The sequence below is a fragment of the Lates calcarifer genome, linkage group LG20, assembly GCF_001640805.2.
Source record: "Lates calcarifer isolate ASB-BC8 linkage group LG20, TLL_Latcal_v3, whole genome shotgun sequence".
Lineage (NCBI taxonomy): Eukaryota > Metazoa > Chordata > Actinopteri > Centropomidae > Lates > Lates calcarifer.
In genome coordinates, this window is record NC_066852.1 from 16,550,114 (window position 1) to 16,573,526 (window position 23,413).

The window sequence follows — 23,413 nt, forward strand, 5'->3', positions numbered from 1 at the left end:
ACTTGTTGTTATTGTGAAGCAACACTATGAGTTTCACATGTACTCTATATACTGTATTTTCTACAGTCTATGGTTGCTTTTCTTTAATGGTATGATTCTGTAATGTGTTTGATGCTATTTGTAGTTATTTTTTATATCTTTAAAAGATGACAGTTTTGCCTTAAATTGATAGTAAACAGGTGAGAGGCAGACATAGCTTGTGGGGGGAGAAAGAGGGAGATTTCATACAATAAGTGTACCCACCCAGTTCTGACACAAGGACAATGACCCTTTTTTTTTCAGCAGATGAAAATTAGCAATATCTGCCAGATTGCCATTAAACAGATGGCAATTAATGAGCAAAGAAAAGTGAATACTGTAAATTTGCTCCTCAAAGAAACTCCATTTCATCAACTGGAGGCAGTAAAATGACATTGCTTCACACTTTGACTACTACTGAGAGAGAAAACAACTAAAAAAAGGGAAGATTACATGTGAGGATTAGCAGCCTTTCTGGGTTAATGGGGGCTGTACATAACAAAATTCCCAAACAGATAATGTGTGAGGAACATGATGGTGAAAGAGTATCAGCTGACCGATGAAAGCAGAGGTGGACTTCATGCCTGATGCTCAGCTCATCTGAAAGATGAAGCTAGTCTCTACTCTCTCCTGTTCTTAAGTAGGATTTGAATTTGATCTATGGGAAAGTGTGACTCTTACTAAACAGCAGATGTGCAAAATTATGGTCTGTCATACAGCACAAAAAAGGGTGGCCACTTGTGAACTGGATCAAACTACACAGAAATAGCTGGTGAGAGGGAAACAAAATACTTGGAAACAAGAGTGACAAGTGATGATGCATAGAGACAAAGAGAAAAAAAAGACTGTGTTTGAGATTTGTTACTGCAAAGCTGTCTCAGTGATCCATGAATGTGTTTGTGGTGCATATTCATGCTTTCAAGCAACAATATGCTGAGATCCGTTCAATAGCTGCAACATTTTAGGCTACTTCAGGAACTATAGGAATATTTATTGAGGTGGGGAGGGGGGTGAACCTTATGTTTGACTTTTAAAAAAAAAAAGTGAAAATGAAGTTCAGCCATTAATAACTTGTCCATTTTATAAATAAAAGTGTTGATGTTGTGCTCCTTTTTAAATCTTGATATGTTTATGGAACCATAATTTTCACATAGCCACCAAATCACACATGAGAAGTGTCAAATGTGTGGCATACTGTACAGAGTAGAGCTACTAAATTAACAGGTGTTGTCACTAGCTTGAATGAGTGAAATAGGCACAGGTGAAGCTGTGGTGTGTAGCAGGTGTGGCTGCTGAGGGGCATAAGTTCATCAATTTTTGTCACTTTGAAGAAAAACATAAATTTGCAGAAATTAAATGGCAAAATACATTTTTGTAAATGCCCTCCCGAGCAACACATGAAAGAGTTTTCTGATCTGACACCCTGTTCAGCAGGACAACATCACTTGTCAGTATCCTCCACAACCTTTACAAATCATGATTGCAAAATTTGGATCTGACACTGCTATGGCTGAGGTTTGGTTAGGTTTAGCCACAAGAACAACTTGATGACAGTTATGAAAAGATTGTGGTTTGGGTTAGTTAAGGGATACCAACACTGACTTTTGGTAGGAAACAGGAAGCATCTTCCATAGTTCTGTTTTCTCTTATGTTGCAGAAGAGTGATGGTAGGAGTTAATGTAGGTTAGTGAAAAACAATACAGTGTGACAAAATAACACTGATTCACTGATAACTGTTAAGATTCACAACTGTTCTGTGACTCAAAACGGGCATATTGGTCGTCTGCTCACTGACTGCTGCTCACTGACTGTGATGAAGAAAATGAGGTTCTGATACATTAAGCTCTTCACATGTGGCCAAACAGATCTTCTTCTTAAATAAACATTGATTTCCTTTTTGTTTTTTTACAATATATCTCATTAGGGATGAATGATATGAGACAAAAATCTGTAGAGAAAAAAGTTGTAAATGCTGCTCTGTCTGCTCTCTGAAAAAGAAATGATGACAACAAAACACAAAATCCCCGCTCTTTTTTGATCTCTTTTCATCCAAATGATTTTTGTATTGTGCATTTAACTTTGAATGTGATCGGCTCTGGTCTTCTCATTTGCACAATTTACTTTTTCACCTTTTGTAAGTGCATTTGGCTATATTTGCACACCACCTTACGCACAGATGCTTGCTTTACACACACAGTGAAAATGTGAAACTGCATGAACTGAAAGCACATCAACCACTGTAACAGATATTATATACGTATTGAAATACATATGGTAAATAGAGGGATTAGGAAATGGACTAAAGGGCTTTATGAATCCATAAACACCTGTACGTATTTATAAGCATGTGTGCTTGTGTGTTCGTGGTTCATACAAACTCCTCTTTATCTGTATGTGTCCCTGCTTCTTTAATACTAACAACTCCTCCAAGCAGCTCACTCCTGCAGGTGTCAGAGGGAGTCAGGGCAGCAGAGCCATCAGGGAGAAATATGGGCTGTAAGCCGGAGCCGTAGCACCATTACCGCCAGCGTCTTACTGCTGCTTTCATCTGTTAGCTCTATCTCAATGGTCATCTGGGGAACCTGGCGGCTGCGTTGCCATCAAATTGGAGCTGGGCAGGAGGAGGAAACAAGACCATTACACAAGGTGTGTGTGTGTGTGTGTGTGTGTGTGTGTGTGTGTGTGTGTGTGTGTGTGTGTGTGTGTGTGTGTGTGTGTCCAAGTGTGTGTGTGTGGGCACCAGCGTGGGACCAAGAGTGAGAAATGTAGTTCTGTGCAAGTGCCTGAGCCTGTTTCTGCTTATGTGGGTGCCTGCATGCATTTCTGTGTGTGCTTTTGTGTGTGTCTGTGTGTGTGTGTGTGTGTGTGTGAGAGAGAGAGAGAGAGAGAGATAGAGAGAGCGGGGGGGGCTGCATAACAAATCAAAAGCTCTAGTTTGTCCATAAGAAGCCTCATGACTGGAGGCTACAAAGAGAAGCTAGTGCAACACTTTGTCTGAACTACCTCTCTCTCCAGTGGCAGGTTGTTTCATTGAACGACAGTGCTGCAGCTGATACAGTACAGGTTTCTCTGACAGCTCTATCCAGTAGAGTACAGGATGAAGTAACTGTTATTTATGTCTTTGTGTGTTTGTGTGCAAATGTGTGCCAGTTTTGTACGAGCAGAGAATTGTTTAAGTGGGTACATTTGTCTCATTGCTGCTGCCATATGTGGGTGCACAGAGCAGTTTGGCAGCGTGCGGTTGCTTGTTTGTGTTTGTGTGACACCAAAAAATATATATTTTAAGTTAGGAATTCGAAAGCACTTTCATTTTCTATTTTCAGAAAATAAAGCAGAGTAGTGTCCTCTCTGAGTTGGGGATGGAGACAGGGCTATTATTTCCAAAGGAGGGAGCTGCTGGGCTTTCTGCTGCAGATGCATGAGCCATATTGCACAATACACTGATTTTTCCACCAGATTGTGCAGCAAAAATTCAACTTGACCCAAGATGTGCTTATATAACTCTGCTCCTCGATCATAATGGGACTTAAGTAATAATAATAATAAGTCAGACAGTTTGTTGTGTGCTAGAAAAAAATCATTTAAAGCACAAGAAAGAGTCAAAAACTAAAAGATAAAATGGAAGAGACATTTCCAATTTTGTTGCTGAATTTTTGTTTACTTTTATTTTGAATTTTTACATGTGCATTTTGATGACATTGTTCCAGACTGAAGACAGTATTTAATTAAGTATTTTGAGGGATGTTGTAATGCTGCTCTTAGATAGCAACAGCAGATGAACATGAACAGAGAATAATACAATACATGTCTTAAACTCAAGGGCACTGGAAGTAGTGTGTCTATAATTTAACAAGGCAGAAAGACTAGGGTTAAGTATGGCTATGTAGCACATCACACTTTAATGCAGGAGACCAAAGTTTATATCCTATCACAGACCTGCAATTAACCTCCTTTTTTATTAACCATAACAACAACCTTTTCCTAACCATAACTAAATGTTCTATTTGGCAAACCATACCTTAATCATATGAATCATATTATTCCCCAACCTTAACTACACTGTACTTGCAACTAGCTTATTGCAGAAAGCAAGAAATGTGAATTATCAGAATCATTAACAACATCAACAGTCTTGTTCAGCAATACCATTGTATGACCATTAGGTTACTTGTGGTGTTGATTTCCCTCTGCCACATTCAAAATCATATTCACTACATGTTATAAGCAATGAACGTAAAGGTGCTGTAGCTGTGTACATTTTTTCTTTTGCTGTAGAGCCAACATTAGCATAAACACTCAGCATTAACATTCATTCCTTCACTCGCCAAAGAGCTCCCTCAAGTGGTGAAAAGAAAAACCAATGTTACGTCTTCTTTTGCTTCTATCCCTATCACTTCTTTTCTATGCTGCCAAACATGGTTTGTTGCCAGAAGCATATACATGGTAATGGGTGCTTGCCAAGAGACTCGGCCATCATTGCATTTACTGTTCCATTCATTGTGATGTTCATGTGATTGGCAAGACTCTTATTTCCTCCAATTCTACGGATAATATATATATCACCTCTTTTGATTCATTCTGTAAATGCTTCTAAAGTGAACGTAAAGGGTGTAGCATTAGAGTCTCTTCTGCTGTAAGTGATGTAGACATGTGTGTATGTGTGTGAATCACATCGATACTCACAGTGGTGAGCTGGAGGTATAGGACATAAGGAAGAGTTATGGCTCTATCTCCTGGTGTTTCTGTCTCTGAGGGAGCGGCTAGGTGAGAAAGACCTTTTAGTGCTGACACATGCCTGAGTGCCTTTAAGGTTGAGGGCAGAAGATGTTATGTTTCTGACATATGACTGCTAGTACAAACACTCCTGAGCAAATGATGGCAGAGATAATGATGAGTGCTGTAGCTGCTCAATCCCCACGCGCTAGTCTGAAACTCCAGCCATGGGTGTAACGGTGGGTAAAATGCACACGTTGTTCCTCTTGCAATGCAACGCACGGGCTGACGTCTATATAAGCCCCTTGAGGGTCGATTCATATTTGCGCCATTAAGGTATGATTGATTTGCCACTCAGGGTTGGCCTACAGCAGAGATCGTCTCTGCATTTGCCCAGAGAGCTGTTGGTTTTATGAATAGATCTGATATGCATTTGTCAATAATATGGATCTGAACATTTCCACCGCAAGGGCCCAGAGATGGTTTAAGGAATGTGTGCTTGTTTACACCTTGTATGTGTCGGTGTGTGTTCTCAAGTTGTGCTTATGAAAAAGTATGAAGGTGTAAAGAAGGTGCCATTATGAAAGTTTCATTCATCAGCAGACTTCAGGTAGAAAGAGAAAACACATTCAGAGAGTTTATCAGATTTTAAAATATTGACATTAGTCAGGAGCACTGCTGCTTTAAGGCACTTGGCATCTTTGGAAATATGCACTGATTTGAGCTATGATAAGTGATTTTGTGGCCAAAATTATGCCACCACAGGACTATATGAAAACAAATGTTATACAGAAATTTGAAATTTTATACAGCAGGATCATTTGTTTCTGTTTCTGTCGTTTCTCTTTCTTCCATATGTTGCAGTCAAGAAAAACATCTCTGAAAGGCTGAGAGGATTATAACTTAAAGCCCTCAGAGAAGGCTGTTTGGGAAGAAAAATGTTGCAACAAAGTGCTGATGATGTTCTATGAGGTCATACAAATGTGTTTTTTCAGTGAAGGATCCTATTACTGGAAATTTGACTTTGAATTTGATTCTGATTTGAAATTACAGACTGTTTAATACAATTTAATGCATGATAATGATTATGTACTTATCGTAAGTTAATGAAATGGTTTTACCTATTTTTGAGTAAGCTTAGGGTTAATATGAAACAGTTATGGGAGTATAGTGAAAGGTGTTGTTTTTTTACAGTAACAAAATACAGTATTTTGGGCATATTTTGCACAGTGTGATAGGAAGATGTGTGTTTTTAATAACATATGCAAAACATCATCAGAATATGTTGAGATATTTGAGATTTTGTCACATCTCTGTAACAGCTACAGTATGATAATGTATTTAAAGCTATTTTTAGTTCACAGAAACTGTTGTTGCGCTTGCTTGGCAACACACTTCTTATTCTCTCGCATAGATAATATCATTATTCCACTATTTGCACTTGTGTAGTGCTATGACAGTATCAGCACCACATGCACAATACAGAACATGGTCCAATCTGCCATGATTTGCTGTGACTCTTGACAATAATGAATCAGGGTTTGAAAATAATAATAATAATAATAATAATAATAATGATCCAGTCCACTCCTGTTTGAAGCTGTTATACTTTAAGATTAATTTATTTTCATGTTTGTTTAAACGTGTCACTGTGCTTTAAAATATGTTAATTTAAATCATCTTGTTAAGAATAGAAAAAATGCAGAGTTACATTTCTACTTTTATTTAATTAGAGGAAAAAAATATCAACATGACATTTCATTTTTAAGCTCTTTTTCTAAATGGTCTTACTTGTATTTTGCAGGGATAATGAAACTGACACTGCAGAATAAGTGAGATTTGTGTAGCAATATTCAATCACAGTGCTTCTCACTATGTCTCCGACTGCAGTGATGAAACATTCAAACCCGTGCAACCCAACAGAAACGTTTCATTTCACTCTAAGATGTAAGTTTGAATACTAAATTTGGTTGAGTTTTTAGTGCTCTCTGAATGGACAGAAGCACCCAACAATCCAATGCCAATGAAATAGTGTAGCAGTGTAGATAAGCAATATACCAAAAAAAAAGTCCTAGCAGCCACACAGAATACCCTAGCAACATTCAAGTATCATAGAAACCACAGAATAACAACCAACAAGTGATACCATAGCAACCACAAATTGATGACACTACTCTTCAGAAAATATAGCCTTTTCTAGTTGTGCATGTTTACTCAAATATTAATAATTAATCAAATAAATAACCATGAAAAGAGTATTTAACAAAGTTACCACAGAGAAATTATCTTTTTTTGTACTTACTACTACAACTACGACTACTACTACTACTACTACTACTACTACCACAAAACTATTTTGACAAGTGTGTGTTTGAATGCACATACCAGATGCTGTAGCTTGCTTCAAACAGCTACTTCCTCTTCTGCTTGGCAAACATCAACCCCCCCACTGCCATTTTAATTGACTCCTCTCTCTCTGCCTTCCTGCCAGTCTTTCTAATCTGTCCAATTAAATAGAGATCCCATAAGGACATTTTAAGACACTCCTGAAAACACCTAGAATTCTTTCATTAGTCATTGACAAATGAAGAGGTGTTTTGTTAAAATGAGACATAGAATAGGAAAAGAAAACATGATTGTGTTGATGTGTAACCAGATTAATATTTCTTTAAATGGGTCACGTTTTGTGTTTACATGAAACAAAAAAGAGAGTATTGTAAAAAGATATTGTGCCACTGTTACTGAAGGTTGTGCTTTCTTTCTTTCTTTCTTTCTTTTTTCTTTCTTTCTTTCTTCACTGAAATGAACCAACTCCATTGCAACTTCATGACTAAAGTTCCCTTCTTTACTCTCCTCTTACTCCCCTTTATTACCCTGCCCTGTTCATTTCTTTTGCTTAGCTTCTTATTTTTTTCCCCAAGCCTCTTTTTTTCCGTTGTCTTGATAAATGTTACATCGAGCATAAATGTTTTAGTGCCACATGCAATTTTGATGGGGGTGCCACCATTTTTGTGTCTTTTTCGAATACAGTATGTAGGCCCTAATTGTGCCATGCGCAGTTATCCCACGCCCCACTTTAATGCAAAGGGATGAGGAGGAGTAGAAGATGGGGAATGTGTTTAATGCCCGTCTCTGGATGAGCGTTAGGAATTAAAGTCACAAGGATGTGTGTAGTTCCCAAGAGCCTGCACTATACTGTTGAACTGCATGTGTGAGCTTAAAGAAAAGCAAGCAGTTCTCTGTAAATGTGTCCATATGTGACAGTGATTCCGACACTACCAACCTGTCCTCTGCATGTCTAACGCTTCTGTGAACTTCATTACTGCCTTGTTGATTAGTCAGTGACGCTGCCAGCGTTTGTCATATAGCTGACAGTCACTGCATACGGCAACTCTACAGGCTCTGAGTGCAAAACAAGCCGTGAAAAACAAAATAAAATATGCATATGATACTTTTGACAACATTTGACTATTTGACGTCCTCGCTGGATGAACACAGCCACATCCCCATCAATCTGTCACCATGTTCTCCTCTCTGATTCTCACTTCGATTTCCATCTTTATCTCTGCTTTTTTTTTATACAACCCACACTGTAAGATGGAGCAGGATAATAGTGTTTAATATAATACAAATTGCATTAAAGCCAGCATCTGTTTTCAGCTGTTGAGTTGTGACAACTCCATTGATTTTGTGGGAAATTCTGAACTTTAAACAAGTATCAGTATCAAACACAGAATCTTACTGCACTGAATTAGAAGCTGTTGATTTAATTCTCATTTGCATTGAAAACGCTGCATTTGTACGTTTACTGGAACACCTACACGTACACATTGTACCATATAGGCACCATGGATTCCCTAAAGCCTCACTTGAAAAAACTATGACAACTTTTTAGTCAAAAACCCAATCTAAAATAGACTAACCCAAACTCACACAGGTTGCCAGTCCTTAAATGAAGAAAGGAATTATAAGTAAAGCATCTGCAAATAATGTGAACATTTTTAAATGGTCTCTAATTTCTCTATCCCTGTGAGAACATTTGATCCTCATTGATATCTAAACACGCGCGCACGCACGCACACACACACACGCACACACACACACGCGCACACACACACACACACACACACACACACACACACACACAAACTTAACACATTCACGCATGCCACACACAGGTGTCGCTTTCCAGCGCGATGAATCTGCAGATGCAGCCTCACACCGCATTCGGCGTGCAGCGGCTGACGTCAGGAGGAGAGCGAGAGTGAGAAGGAGTTGAAATAGGGCAGAGGCAGGAGCCGGAGCGCTGAGAGGAAAAACCAGCCCGGAGGAGCCGGAGGGATGGCAAGCCGCTGCTGCTGCTGCTGCTGCTGAGAGTTGGGACGCGCTTTTACCACCAGTCACTAACACAGCTGCTAACTGATCAACACCGGTCCGTTAATTAATCTGAAACCCTTTAAGCCCCTGCAGAGCGAGCGGGAGGAGAGGAGTGGGACTAAAAAAGAGCGCAGTTTGGACGCGTTGCTGCGAGGGGGGGAAAAAAATCTGTGGCACATTTGCTCGAATTTCCCTTTCTTTCTGTCCTCTTGCCTCAGAACACCACAGGTAAGGTGGAACCTGTATTTACTGATGTGGGATAAGGGGCTCCGAGGTTGCTTTGTTGTTATTTTTGCAAGTTTGGGTTGTTTTTGGGGGGGTGCATGACGGTGCTTTATCTGTCACTATGTGTGTTTGGAGTGTGAGTGAATGGAAACAGTGAGGAGGACGTGCTTTCATTTTGAATTAGTTTGTGAGTAGCTGAGAGGAGAGACGCATCAATAAGAAAAGGAGAGAGCGAGCTCCAGAATTTTAAGCCATACACTCTGGGTGAGATATGTGTGAGGTGCAGCCTTATAGCGCAGAGCGATGTCAATGACAATCTGTGACAGTGTTTAACTACACTGCCTGGTAAGCCGTCTATTGTCTGGCGTAACACAGAGATGTGATTAATCATTCCATTTGACTAGATGCCGGCTTTGGTAACCTCATATATCCGTGCAGGCGGCTCTACCTGCTCGAAAACAACGGGGGCAGTCTGTGGTTTCTTTTCTTTTTTTATGATAAATGGTTCCAGTATAGGACTCCTCTGCCTGTCCGGATGCGCCAGGTTTGCTCAAGCAGCAGCAGAGGGGTTGGAATGATAACACAGTGGGATGCGCACATCCCTGTCTAGGCTCTCTGGCACGTCTTCCCGGTCCCAACACCACCACTACCGCCACCCTCCACCTTCCACCCTCACCCCCACCTCCCTCCTCCTCACCCGTGTCCTCCTGGCGTCAGCCAGTTTCCTTGGCAGGACGCAGGGGGAAGACTTCATCTATTAACGATTTGTGTCTCATAAAGCACACACACACCCACACCTCGTCTACTCATCACCGGCATGCGAAAAACTCTCATGAATGAGGGTGTGTATGTCTTTTTTTTTGGGGGGGGGGGTCTAAACAAGATGAGATTTTCTTGTCTGATTGTGTTAAATGAGCTGCTTCAGCTCCCTCTCAAGGGAAAATCCTATCAGTGTCACCAGAGAGCTGGCACAGCGGCAGCAAAGCCTCCGTGACGGCCAGCGGAGTGGGAAATGAGGACTGGTCGGCGCGCACGCCGCCGTGTTACAGCGTATACTGCGCCGGAGCTCTCCGTGGTGCTGAAAACGCTCCAGCCTCTTGCTCTCTCATACTCACTCTTCTTGCCTTCCTTCTGGCTCTCCAACTCTTTTTTCTTTCTTTATGGGGGTTTTTGTTGGATTTCCTTTCTACCTGGAACCAGATGCAGAGCCAACATCCAGCAACAGAATTATGGCCATTCATCACTGTGCTATCTGTGAAAAACTGGTTGTAAATCCTAGCCTCCTCAGCTTGAAGAGGGGCCAACAGCCCCCTTCCAACTCTCGACTAGGGCACGCAGTCTCACACACAGACACAGAGCTGTGAGCACACACACACACAAGGAGTGCACATGCACACTATCAACACATGCAGAGAAAGCTGGATCGATAGCTTTCCCTTCACTCCTGAATGAGAGTATTTATGGCAGCAGTTCCCAGCTGGATCTGTTTGCAGATCTTTGGCCTGAACTCATAATTTACAGTGACAACCTTTAGAAATTAGCCTAGTCATTCTTTGCAGGGGAACACAAATAAGCAAGCGTGGAGATCCAGCATGTGACATAATATGATTTGTGATGGAAAAGTTCACATTTGTGTTCATGGATTCATTGGCATTGGATTCAAGTTGTCTTTCTCATAGCTGACACTGTAAAATTGTGGGACGATAAGGCAGGAGGACAGGGGTTATCACCACTGAGTTTTACTTGACAAAGAACAAGAGCATTACATTAGCACAATACCTGTATATATATATATATATATAAACAAACCTCATGGTGGCTCTGAAAACACAGACAAAGTCGGTTTTCAGGCGTTTCTAAATTACTCTGTTTTTTGTTTGTTTGTTTGTTTGTTTTTTGTTATTTTATTTTTTTTATAAGGGGGCCAGATCATGTCCTGAACCCTTCAGAGCAGTTCTGCAACCCACCCTGGGGTCATAGTCAACGGGGCTGAGAAATAATGATGCAGCCCAGAATAGCGACTCAGTCGAGCTTATTGCGGTTTGCAATCTGGTGTTTAACTTATTAGCTGTCTCACAGAGAGCCATTACAGTGTGGTGTCCAGCAGATTATGGCTGGTTGTTGTGCTTCAGAGACAGCCTAATAGTGGGATGACTCACACACTTACAGATTGATGCGGAGGACACACCAGTGTACAGCCACACTGGTGTATGCACACACACACGAAAAAATCTTCACTGTAACATTTGACTCATAAGAGTTGAATTAGCCTTCTGAAGTGCCCTCCTCCTGCTAAGCGCTTAAACCCTGAAAAAGCTGGAATCAGCTTAATGAAGCATGTGTGCGTAAATGCATGTGTGAAGTATGTGTGTTAGTTGGATAAAGAAAAAAAAATTAAGGATAGCAACAAAGGTCTAATCTGCTGTTGTGTAAACAGGCTAATGAAGCGTTTTCACATGCTTCCACTGGTCTTGCGTGACGGGCTGTTCTTAGTCTGGCAATCTATTTAACCATGTCTCCAGATTGGATTTCAATATGTCAACATAAGCATATAATTGACTTTTGGAGTGACACTGGCAAAATATAAAGCAATAGCCAGTTTCCCCCTCTCCAATAAATTGTCAGTGTCAGTAACACTATTGTTTTGTGGTTGTCAAGTTTTCAAAGGATAATTGGATTTTGAGCTGCCAGCAGTTTTCTTAGAGTTGCTTGCAATGTTGATGTTTAATCATGGACAGATACACTTTGTTAGTTAAGGAACCAAGGAAACGCTGAAAATAATGTATGCCCATACTAAGTAACCTTACCTCCTGGTTTGGTTTTGAAATCAATTTGATGATATGATGAATGTGGTACTTTATTGATCCAAGTAGAAAAATTCTCTTTACATTGCACCTTGAAGGGCCAGGGGCCAGATTCAACGACAGAGCAGCAGGTTGTAGTTCAGTGTCCCGCCTCAGGGCATTTCAGATGAGTGAATACTTGCTGACACGGGAAGGTGAGGGCAGGCCATTTTGGGAAAAGCGTAGCCTCTTTGCCCTCTTGACTTCCCTTCCGCTCACATTCCTAAACACTGGAAGTCTGCATAAAAACATTCACTACCTACTTCAGTGCAAGAGCAAGCAACACACATGTATGTAGCTGCGCTCTCTTATTTCACTACTGCTGTAGTGTTGGTCCGAATTGAAAAGGAATATTTCAAAGTTGCTTCGTGGTCCCAAAGAATTTTTTTTTTTTTTTTTTGAAAGCATGCAAACAAAAGTCCAGCAGTCGTGTTGATGAAAGATTAAAGATGTTGACTTATGTCTGTTGGAGAGGAAGTAGGCTGCAGGACAGAACAGTATTTTAATGGTTTCAAATGCTGCCTTTATACAAGCTTTCATAGCAAGTAGCGGCTGGGAAAACAATTTCTTGTGCTAGATTCAAGTGAATCTTGTTGTGTTTTGCACCCATGGGCCAGATGTAAAGCCAAAAAGTGCTTGTTACTGAAAATATTTTAATGCATGAAACAATAGAACAACGTGAGTAAAAATACCCAGAACAAATAAAATATTGTTACAGTGGTATATACCTGGAGTTTCAGCTACAAATATATGTGGAACAGTGATTCTTTTTTTCCTTATATATGTAGACATGACCCAGTCTCTCTTTTTTTCTTTCTTTCTTTTTTTTTGTGTAAATTCAAGGCACTCCAGGCTATAAACAATCCACACATAAACAGCCCTGGATGACAATTCCATGTAACATTTAATTAGAATAAATTAAATTTTTCATATCAATTATAATGTCCCACTCGTGAACAGTTTAAATGCTTGGCATCACATTGCCCGAACCCCATGCAGAGCTTGTCTAATCAGGAGCAGGATTTATTTCCACACAACAAAGCTATCCCCTCGGGTAAACCATGCCCACTTCCTTCCATTCTTTTTTTACGCCTGGTGACTTTGATTTTTTTGGCTTTGCAAATTTTCCAAAAGAAATATAATGAGCCGTACTCCAAACAAAGGCAAAAAATGCATTACAGATGGTGAGTCACTCTTATGAGCTGGCTCTTTCGCCGTACACTCCCTCGCTCACACTTCTGATGGGGGCGACAAGATTAGTTTTAAATTGAACAGATGAAATTCTTCCTCGTGGGTTTAGCCGGGGGCACGCTGACACTCACACACACTCATACCCAGAGAAATATAACTGATTAACATGAGGCCTGTAACAATGGGAAGCACTTAATATGAATAGCACTGAAACTGAGGAGGTCCGGTAACTTGCCCCATTAGATTCTTTATTCCGGGGCCACGTTACTGTGTCTGTTGGCTCACCTGATAAGTCCCCTGTACTCCCCTGCAGAGCGTGGGGGCATAAAATGTGGGCAACACGGTTCACTTGAAATTCTGATCACTAATGTTGAACTTCTAGAAATGACCTTTACTGCTGCATCCCATATGAACAAGGCAGCTGAGCTCAGAGCGTCAGCAGGGCTGCTCTGAGCAAATAGTGCTCACTGCCTCCTTCTCCTGAATGCAGGAAACTGACGAAAGAGTCAGCAGAGAGGGAGAAATGCGTGCTGGGGTTACAGAAAGGTCACCTACCATATCTGTTTTCTGCAGTGAATTTAGTCAGCCATCTGCCTGTCCCTTTTATGCAGTCATTCCTCACTTCACTGATTGAACCTGCCAAATAGTGGCTCTTTTGCTTAGAGTTATTTTGCTGTCTCACACTCAAAGAGGCTGTCTTGAAATGTTACTCCACCCACTGTAGTGGGCAACCCATTGTCTAATTTCTCCTGTTCACTGAAAAACATTCAACAAGTCAAGTGGAGAGAGTCTGAGATTAAGTACCCGTCAATGGTGACCAGCTTCCTATGTTATGAAAATGGATTGTTGCTTGGGCAAAAAGAGCAGACAGTACACAGTAAAGAGTGGCTGGAAGCCCTGAAAATGCTAGCAAGAGGATGCTGAGTTGAGAATATTTTGTCACACGTGCTGCTCCCAAGGTCAAGAACTTCCAGGTGTATGGTGTATGACTTTTTAACACTCGTTCCCCCTGACTGAAATGATCAGATGCTTCGGAAACTTTAGCAATTAATACCACCATCTTTTACCGTCAAGTAATGATATCACTAATTGCTGTGAACAAATAAAGCCACTGCCTCTACACAATGTTATACACTCTGTGCCATAGTGTTTGTTTTGGTGGGAAACCTGAAAGCAAAGCAAATGATGAAAGGTCAAAGGTTTTGGAGCAAGCTTTAAAAGTTCCCTTTGGGTTCACTGCTTTTGGTTTACATCTCACACACACACCTCCTCAGTTATTTGGGGATAGAAAATCTGAATCTGAATGTGAAGGTGAAGCTGTGAGGGGGAAAAAAAACATGGCAATCACCATGGGCTGAGTGTGACAGCCTGTCAACAAAGCAAACACGCTGGCAAACAAACCCCACTGCGAACATTAATAACTTAATAACTAGCTTCTGAATGCCTAAATGCTTATGAGGGAGAAGTGCTAACTTTGAGTCTGTGGAGATAATTTGTAGGGTTTTGGAGGAGTTTTCTTGAAGCCAGCGATCAGTGAGCATTTAGGGCAACACTGACAAGGGAAACAATGAAGTTGACAATGTTGTACTGAGGTACACTGATATTTCAGAATGTTATATTAACAACTCTGTCTCCCAGAAATTACATTTCTTCACAACTAAACTGCAACAGAAGGCAGCTGAGCTCAGGTACTTTTATAGGAAATGTAATCACTGGCTAGATTATGTTCAGAGCCAGAGCTGAATGCACATGCACATTTATTAATGGCAGCTAAGTCAGTACAAGAGAGGTTAGAGAAAGATGGTGGCTTTGGCTAAATGTAAAGTTACACCTTGTGTCTGAAGTCACTGTGAACTTTTTCTGTATCAAACAGATCACAATCTTTCCCTAAGCTTAACCAAGTGCTACAAGTGCCTAAACATAACCATAAAAATGTAATCCTTGTAGATATTGTACTGCAAGATCTGATGTTTTGGCAGAAAACAAGTGCGATATCTATGAAAATTTTACTGTACTGAGAGCATATTCTCAGTATGTTAATAGAAAACGTAATCCTGATGCAATTATGTGTTGTATAAAATATATTTTCTGTTGCTGTTAAATATTAGACAGTGTTAAATATTAGAGAGAAATCCTTTGCCTCTTCATGTGCATTGGTTTCCTGCTGCTGCAGCCATGAGCAGGACTTCAATCAACAACACCCAACTATTTACGGGTTCTTGTGGTCCTTCAGTCAGCGATGATGATATATACAAACCACATTTGTTTTTCCACAAAGTGCCTCTGGAGAGCTTTTTATGCCTTAGTAAGTGTCTTTCTCTTCATGACCAATTCAGACCTCTTTCATGTTGTTTGCTTGCACTTTGCCTCTGCTCTATAATTAGACAATGCAGTCCTGTTAGTCAGGCAGGCCTCCCTGTCATTGCACTGCGGATCCTCCTGATATCCCCTTTTTTTGTTTTGTGTTTTTGTTGTTTTGTTTTTTTTGGCTGTTGTTGTTGTTTTTTTGTTTTTTGCTTCCTTCAGCCATGTCATATAGCCTGCGGGGGATTTCTGGATTTAACAAGTCACTCGCAGTTTGTGTGTCTTTCAGCCACACCTGACAAGCAGGATGTAGGCTTTAACACCCAGGGGCTGTTGATCTGGTCACGGAAACTTGTCAGAGAAAAAGCCAAAAGTCAATATCACTTTTGAGTAACAAAGGTAAAAAGGCAGCGGAAGAGAATAGTGTGTAGTACAGAAAGAATGAGCCTCCTATTCATTCATTCTCTCTCTCTCTCTCTCTCTCTCTCTCTCTCTCTCTCTCTCTCTCTCTCTCTCTCCCTCTTTCTCTGTCTAGTCTGGAGATGGGGTCTTATTACTACCTAACAGCCTGAAGCTCTGTATTTTCTATAGAGACAGAAAGTGGCAAAGAGTGTCAGGGAATAATTAATTCGGAGGTATCGCAGAGGAAGCCAAGCCGATAAGGATATGTGGTCTTGCAAAAGCACCACAACCTGCATTGTGTTCTTTCCAAGGACTCTGTGCCTTTTCTGTGAGGCCAACTCATTCTTCTTCTCACTAAGGGTACATTTAAGCACAATCTGAAAAGGCACACGTGCTGGTGTTTTTTTTTTTTTTTTATGCAAAATGAATACATCAACTTCTCTATCACTGCTACCATATGTGTTTTTCCCACGTTATAATTGCTTTAATGACATCCTTATTGTTGTGCTCACAGTATTTGCTCTGCTGTTTGCTGTTTCTTGTCTTTTGTGTGTCGCCCTGGCTTATGCCTGTTGTTAGAGTTTTATTGTGTCTTTTTTCTTCGACTAATTGCCAGACTTTTGTGACTGTCTTCCCTTCTTTTCCTTAGCTTACACAGCTGCGTAAATTAAAGGAACATATCAATGCTTTGTTTTAGCCAAATTACTACAGGTACAGATAATTTGTGTCTTTCTTATTGTCAACAAATAGCATAACAACCAAAACCAACAATGAATTGATTACTGTCAAGTATTGTCTGTGAAACCATGACCTGATATATCTTATTACTTTGTGCCATAGACCTCCATTGTTGTCCAAAAAAAAAAAAAAAAACACATCACCAAGCCACACCACTGCATAAGTAGTTTATTTGTAGTCAGTCCTACATACACTGTTCTGCTGCTGATATACACACCAGCTCACAAAATCAGTGACTGACAAAAGTTGCAAACAAATGCACTATTTACTCCTGTGTGTGTAATGTTTGCTAAAAACTACAGTTCCCAGCTGTTTGAGGAAATGACTTGGTTTTTTTTTTCCAAACGAAAGCAAAGCAAGCAAGCTACTTCAGGCTGCCCACCTCACATAATGTACTCATCTCACCTCAACCCACATCCAACACACCCTTTTAATCAGAGCTGTGTTCTTAGACTGTCAGTGCTCTTATTCTTTTGCTGCATGTCTGCTCACACCAATCACCTGCCCCTGGTCCTGCTGCTGCTGCTGCAGCATTTCAAAAGCCCGGACTCCACCCCAGTACCCAACTGTAGGCTTTGAGTCAAGTTTCTTCTAGGTTAGCTAGACAAGGGAGCGATATGGTCAGAGCATAGATACCAAAAATGAATGTCGTACATATTCTACATTTACATAATAATCTATTCTATATGAATTGGCTGACTGGAATATACTGTATTAATGACAGGTGTCATGAGACAGAAGTCAGCAGTGCAGGCTTGTGACAGAGCCACTGGTTTCCACTTTTGAGGAAGTGAACAGGAGGATAGCTGAAATGACTTAAACCTTACCACACTGATAAGGGCTTATCTGTTTCCTATCCCCTGTCTTGTTCTGACTGCTAACGGTGATCATTAATTAGATCGTTTTGTCTATCAGAGTAAAAATGTTTTAACTATGAGCTGTCTGTTTGTCAGCTTTTAACTGGTGTGCTGCCAGCCTCCAGCCTCCGTTCCAAGGGGCAGTGTTTATGAGTCTTTTACATTACAGTGAATGACAGTTCATAACCTTATCTTTCCGGACTACTGTGCTGTATAAATCTTCTCTGGAAAACACCACTCCAGAGCATCCTGAGATTTATCACATTTCTTGTCATAAAAAAAATAAATAACAGTTGGGGGGAGAAAAAAAACCCTGAAAGGATGTGTATCCTGTTCACCTGGAGTGTCTAGAAGATCACTAGGGTTAAACCGTGTGATCCTGATGCATTGCTGACAGACAGATTGACACCCTTGGAGTCTTCAGGATCTCTTCCAACCACACAGGAACGAGAATGACACATAGACAAGCGAGCCACTGCCGCAGCCAAGCTTCATGAAATCATTTTGGGTAAAGGCGATCCCCTCAGTGGCTCTATTTCATGCTGCATAGACATCTGTCTGAGTAAGGGGCTGTTTGAAACCTGAGTGCAGGCAGATAGGCCAGCAGACGCAGGATGATAGCAGAGAATTTACTGAAGAGGAGCATCAGTTTGAGGCAGCACTCAGAGTAACAGCGTGCAGAGAGGTTTGTTTTTTACTGTCTGCTTTTAAAGGATAGCAGGTTAACCCAGCTGATAAAATGCATAACTTTTTCGAAAGCAGGGCTCTTCTTGTTGATTTGGGGATATTTTCTAAACTGTAAATATGCGGAGATTTTCAAAATAAAATCTGTACATGCTACAGTAGTAAATTTAGCTCAATGCAATTCTTCATAGGCAAAAGATTTTACTTCAGGGCGGTGAACTACAAACCTTACAGTTTCAGCATGTGGTGTTCAGCGTTCACAGATGTTATTTTTTCTGTCCCTCCCACCCTCCTTTGTAATCTTTTTAAATACTCAGCAACTTGGAGGGAGTAAGCGTGCTGAGTGGGGACTGATTGTTGTACTGGAACTGAATGTGTCATTTGTAACTGTGACAGCAAACCTACCTGGAGCGCAGAGCTGGGACAGAGAGCAGGAAGCAGCACTCAGACTGATCACTTGAATTTGTCTCAGAGCTCAGCTAGAGGCCTTCCCCTGCTGCCATTACAGAGAGACAGATAGGCTGCGGGGCTGTGTTCATTTACATGCCAGTTTTACGTTTGGCTGTAGCCTCGGTCTCTTGACAAACATGTCCTTTTAGTCAGACTAACATAGTAAGATTTTAGCTGGGTCATATCAGTTTAATGTTGTGAGTCTCACTGTACTCGCTAAAATCATGTTTCACAACTTTGTCCTAAACCTTCCAATGCTGTGAACTGCCAGGTATGAATCTGGAATACTGTAGATATTGTCTGACATAGATGGATTCACCAATCCATTGGTCACCATCAGTCATGGATCCATATATTTGGACTTCAAAAGTGATCATCGAAAAGGTTGGTGACTGCTGATGTAGATGACTGAACAACACAGACAGTGGTTTGATTATTGCCTCTTGTAATATTCTTTAGGTTCAGTGTTGTCAACCAGTGGTTAAGGTTTCTAAAGGGAACTCATCTTCCCTTTCATCTTCCCTAATTATATGTCATTTTTATAGACTGGGTTCAAACACAAATTGCTTCACTAATTGTTCTGGAATCATTTAATTCTCACAGTTGTTTGAGTGTGAAAGTGTGTGCACATGACTAAATATACTCAAAGATGATGATACTAAATTTGATGTCGTTTGGCATACGTCTTGTATCATTTCCAAAATGGCAACGCACACAACTTACTCCCATCTTAATGAGGATTAAAATGTAGTGTATTCTGTATGTATACTGATAAAATGTGGATTTGGAGATCACAAATGCCAGGTAAAGCTAGTATCTGTGCTGTAAGGCAAAATCGCACCTACATTCTTGCAGAGGGGAATCTTGCCCATAGATTAGGATCTGTTTCATCAATAGATGATTTGATCTACAACCCACAAAAACACTGAAAATTGTAAATGATAAAATGCTTGCCACAAAACAAACAAGACACATTAGTCTGCATCAGTGCCATAGAACATTATGTTCTCTTAGATCCATACATGATATTGTGGACACATATCACCATTAGCCACAGCCCGACAGTTTGTGTGTGCTCCTCTGAGCAGAGCCAGATGTTTTTACAGTCTCTCACACTGGGGGAGAAAGATGTTTTGTGCTGCATGTATAGAAGGATCCAAAAATAATCATGTTACCATGCAATTTTCATTTCATACTGGAAGAGAGACTAACTTTTCTGGCTCAAGGTCATAATTAGATCTAATTTAGTTTCAATTGGTCTCTTGCTGTCTGTTTTGCTTTTGTGTAATTATATTTTCTTGAAAAGTACTGCAGATTCTAGTTCACTAAACCGTACGCTAGTAGTCAAATTAATAGAAGTAATCACTCAACCCTCTTAAAAGTTTCTTTGACAAAGTGACAGAGTGACACTGTCTTGGGAATTGTGAGTTTGGATAGAGATAAAAATATTTTGAAAGCATACTGGAACAAACTCAAACACTTTGTTTTCCTGGTGGCATGGTTTATATTGTTTGGTCTTATATATATGATGATGCATAGTACAAGGTGACTTTGAGCTGTTTAGAAACATTTGCATAAATACCAAATCTCTATTTGTGACTGAGATAACAGACTTCATCTAGAGTAAAATGAAAGAGTCCTGAGGGTGAAAAACTGTATTTTGCCTTTTAAAGCAATATTCAGAAAGTCACCAACTGTAATGCACAATACTGAAAGAATGCTATATTATGATGAATCTTATTTCAGATGTTAAATGTTCCAAGCCATGCAGCTTTTGGCAGTTTTAATTCTTCAAAAATCCTATATTAGCTTCATAAGACCAGATTTTGTTCTTTGCAGTGAGCAATGATTTTCTTATATTCTTGTATGACTTCTTCTACATATCCATCTATGCTCCAGCCATTTGAAAGCAGTGAGGCGAAAATTATTATTATATAGTATTTAGACCTAGATCTAGAACCTAGATCCAGAAAACAGCAGCTCATGGTTGAGAGAAGCTGATGCGTCTCAAAGGCCTTCCTCAAAATGCTTTATTTTAAAATGTGATGACTAGCAGATGGCTCTTTACTGTACCCTAGCACTGCACATTATAGGCATTTATCGGACTATTTCCTTCAGTGTTATGGTAGTAATAAAAAGAAAGCTTCAGTTCCTGGGCTGTCAATATCACAAGCACACAAGCTCATTAGTTAAGTGTTTCATTTATCTTTCTAAATAGCAGTAACAGTAAGTTTGTGTTTGTGTAAACATCTTAATAGTCAGTTCAAGTCAAGTCATTTTTATTTACATAGCCCTGAATCACAACAAATGTTATCATTTCAACATGTCTAGATCATACTCCTTATATTATTATATTTGCAAAGAGAGACCCAACAGTTCCCACAATTAGCAGGCACAAGGTAACAGTGGTAATACAATTCTCACATGGCTATATATGTGTACACTGAAACAGTTATTGGTTGATGTGATTATTCCTCCAGGCCATACTGAGTGTACAGGTATCCCTCCCAAACATGACACCACTGTAGGACTGGATACAATCTCCAGTACAGATCCGCAGTCCTTGACAGATCATTGGCCCATGCAAAAGTGCATTGCAGTGATGTATGGTATGAATAGTCCATTCCCTCTGGTCCTGTATTCTTGCCGTTTTTAATTTTTCACCTTTCTTTTTAAAACTATTATTATGAGCTTGTGATTCAACTAATAACTGTCTGGTTCAGTTCCTATTTTAAAAAGTCTTCAAACCAATTTCTCAGAAAAGCATATAGGGAGAATAAGTATGAAATTTCCTTCAAGAAAGTAAGCAACTGAAAAAGGAGCAGGCAGCTCCACTGAATGCTTTAGGCCCCTAACAATACTTTTGTGGCCAGAAAATTGGTAGTTGTGAAGAGAAAAACATGAAAATTGAGAGCTGGGAGAGATGGTAGCTGGGGTGTGAGTAGATGCCATTCAACTTTCAGCACATTTAGTCTGTTTATACAATGCAAGTCCTTCATTGAACAAGTCTGATCTGAGCGAAGCTGCCTGAGGGGGCACCAGTTTTTAAGAGTCTGTCCCTTTAAGCTTTTTAATATGCTGGTCAAATAATGGCTTCCTCATAGACTTTCTCCCTCCTGATGAATTTCAAAATGGACCATTCATTCCACCACCAGTGTTCTGTTTGTGTGTGTGTGTGTGTGTGTGTGTGTGTGTGTGTGTGTGTGTGTGTGTCTGTGTGCGTGCGCTCATGTATTTGTGTATAAATTTTGTGTAGCTGTGTGTGTGTGTGTGTGTGTGTGTGTGGGCCAGTGCCAGGGGGGCAGGCAGCACATTAAGACAGTGACTGGCAGATCTCATTTGGTGTTTAATTTCACAAGGGTGAGCTCTCATCTATGAGGGCCCATTAGCCCCAAGCTAGCTAGCTGAATGATGTTGGTGGTTCCTTGTCGAGTGTTGTTTACAATGACAGGACTTTTGCATGTGGTTAGCAGTGGTGGAAAGTAATATGTACGTATATACATATATATATATATATATATAAGCACTTGAGTATATTTCTGATTTGTTTTCACTGAACTGGAACATTTCAGTTTTGTTATGTATAAAAGTATATTAAAAGTATGTATAAAACCCTATGATATGCAGTTGGAAACCATATGTGAGACTAAATAATATCAATTCAAAGCTCCACTTACTATCCTCTTTTCAGATCTTTCAACCTCATCTTTCAACCTCTGGAAACAGTGATGAACCTCAGAGTATACAGTATAGTGAGCATAGTGTATGGTGCAGTTATACAGTCAGTATAGTCCCTCCTGAATGATCTGTTGTCGATACTTTTAAGCTACACTAATCAGTACTGTCACATTAACAGTGGATCAGTGTGTTATATGAAAGGGGCCATTCACAGTGATGAACCCTCTATGAATTATCATATGACTTTGCAGTCCTTCTCAATGCTATAGAGCATTCGGTGGATTTTGGATCACTGTGTTGGTTTTCAGGCACAGGGATATGCTTTCATCAAGCTCATTTCCAGACGCAGCAGGCAGCTGTTTTCAGAGAAAAGGTTTTAATAAACTCACTGTATGCTACGTGCTCAGCACCAATCGCAAGACAGACAAACACAGCAACAAACTGGTGAAGAAAGTGAAGTGTTTCTCAGCTAAAGAGCCGGATATTTTTCTCAGGAATTGAGAGGGGACAAGAATTGAATGAAAAGTGAGGGTAAATATTGAACAGGTATTAATCAGGTGCCAAGAAACACTGTGAATGTTGCTCCAGATGTCCAGCATATGGCAAGTGTTGGCTGACATTCACCACATTCACCACTCAGTGCTGTATTTACAGCTTGTTCCACTGCTCCCAAGTGTCCAATATAAATAGATAAATAAATCAGTTTAATCAGCTTTAAGGAAAAGATTGTCACAGTTAGTTACTTAACTAATACTGTGAATGCATGACTTTGATTACAGTAATACACTGTGATATTGTTACTTTTAAGTCCATACATCCATTATCTATACCACTCAGAAAAGCCCCAAGCTCGAACCTGGAACCTTCTTGCTGTGAGACAACAGTGCTAACCACTGTACCACTGTGCTGTCCTACTTTTAAGTCAAGGACCAA

General features: G+C 40.2%; 1 protein-coding gene across 1 annotated transcript in view; it reads left to right on the plus strand.

The window, feature by feature from the left end:
• Positions 1-8,978: 8,978 nt before the first annotated feature.
• fstl4 (follistatin-like 4) overlaps positions 8,979-23,413 on the plus strand; it is a 192,969-nt gene continuing 178,534 nt past the window's right edge. Inside the window, exon 1 of the mRNA XM_018692479.1 lies at positions 8,979-9,336. The gene's annotated coding sequence lies outside the window, so the exon portion shown is untranslated. The remainder of the gene's footprint in view (positions 9,337-23,413) is intronic.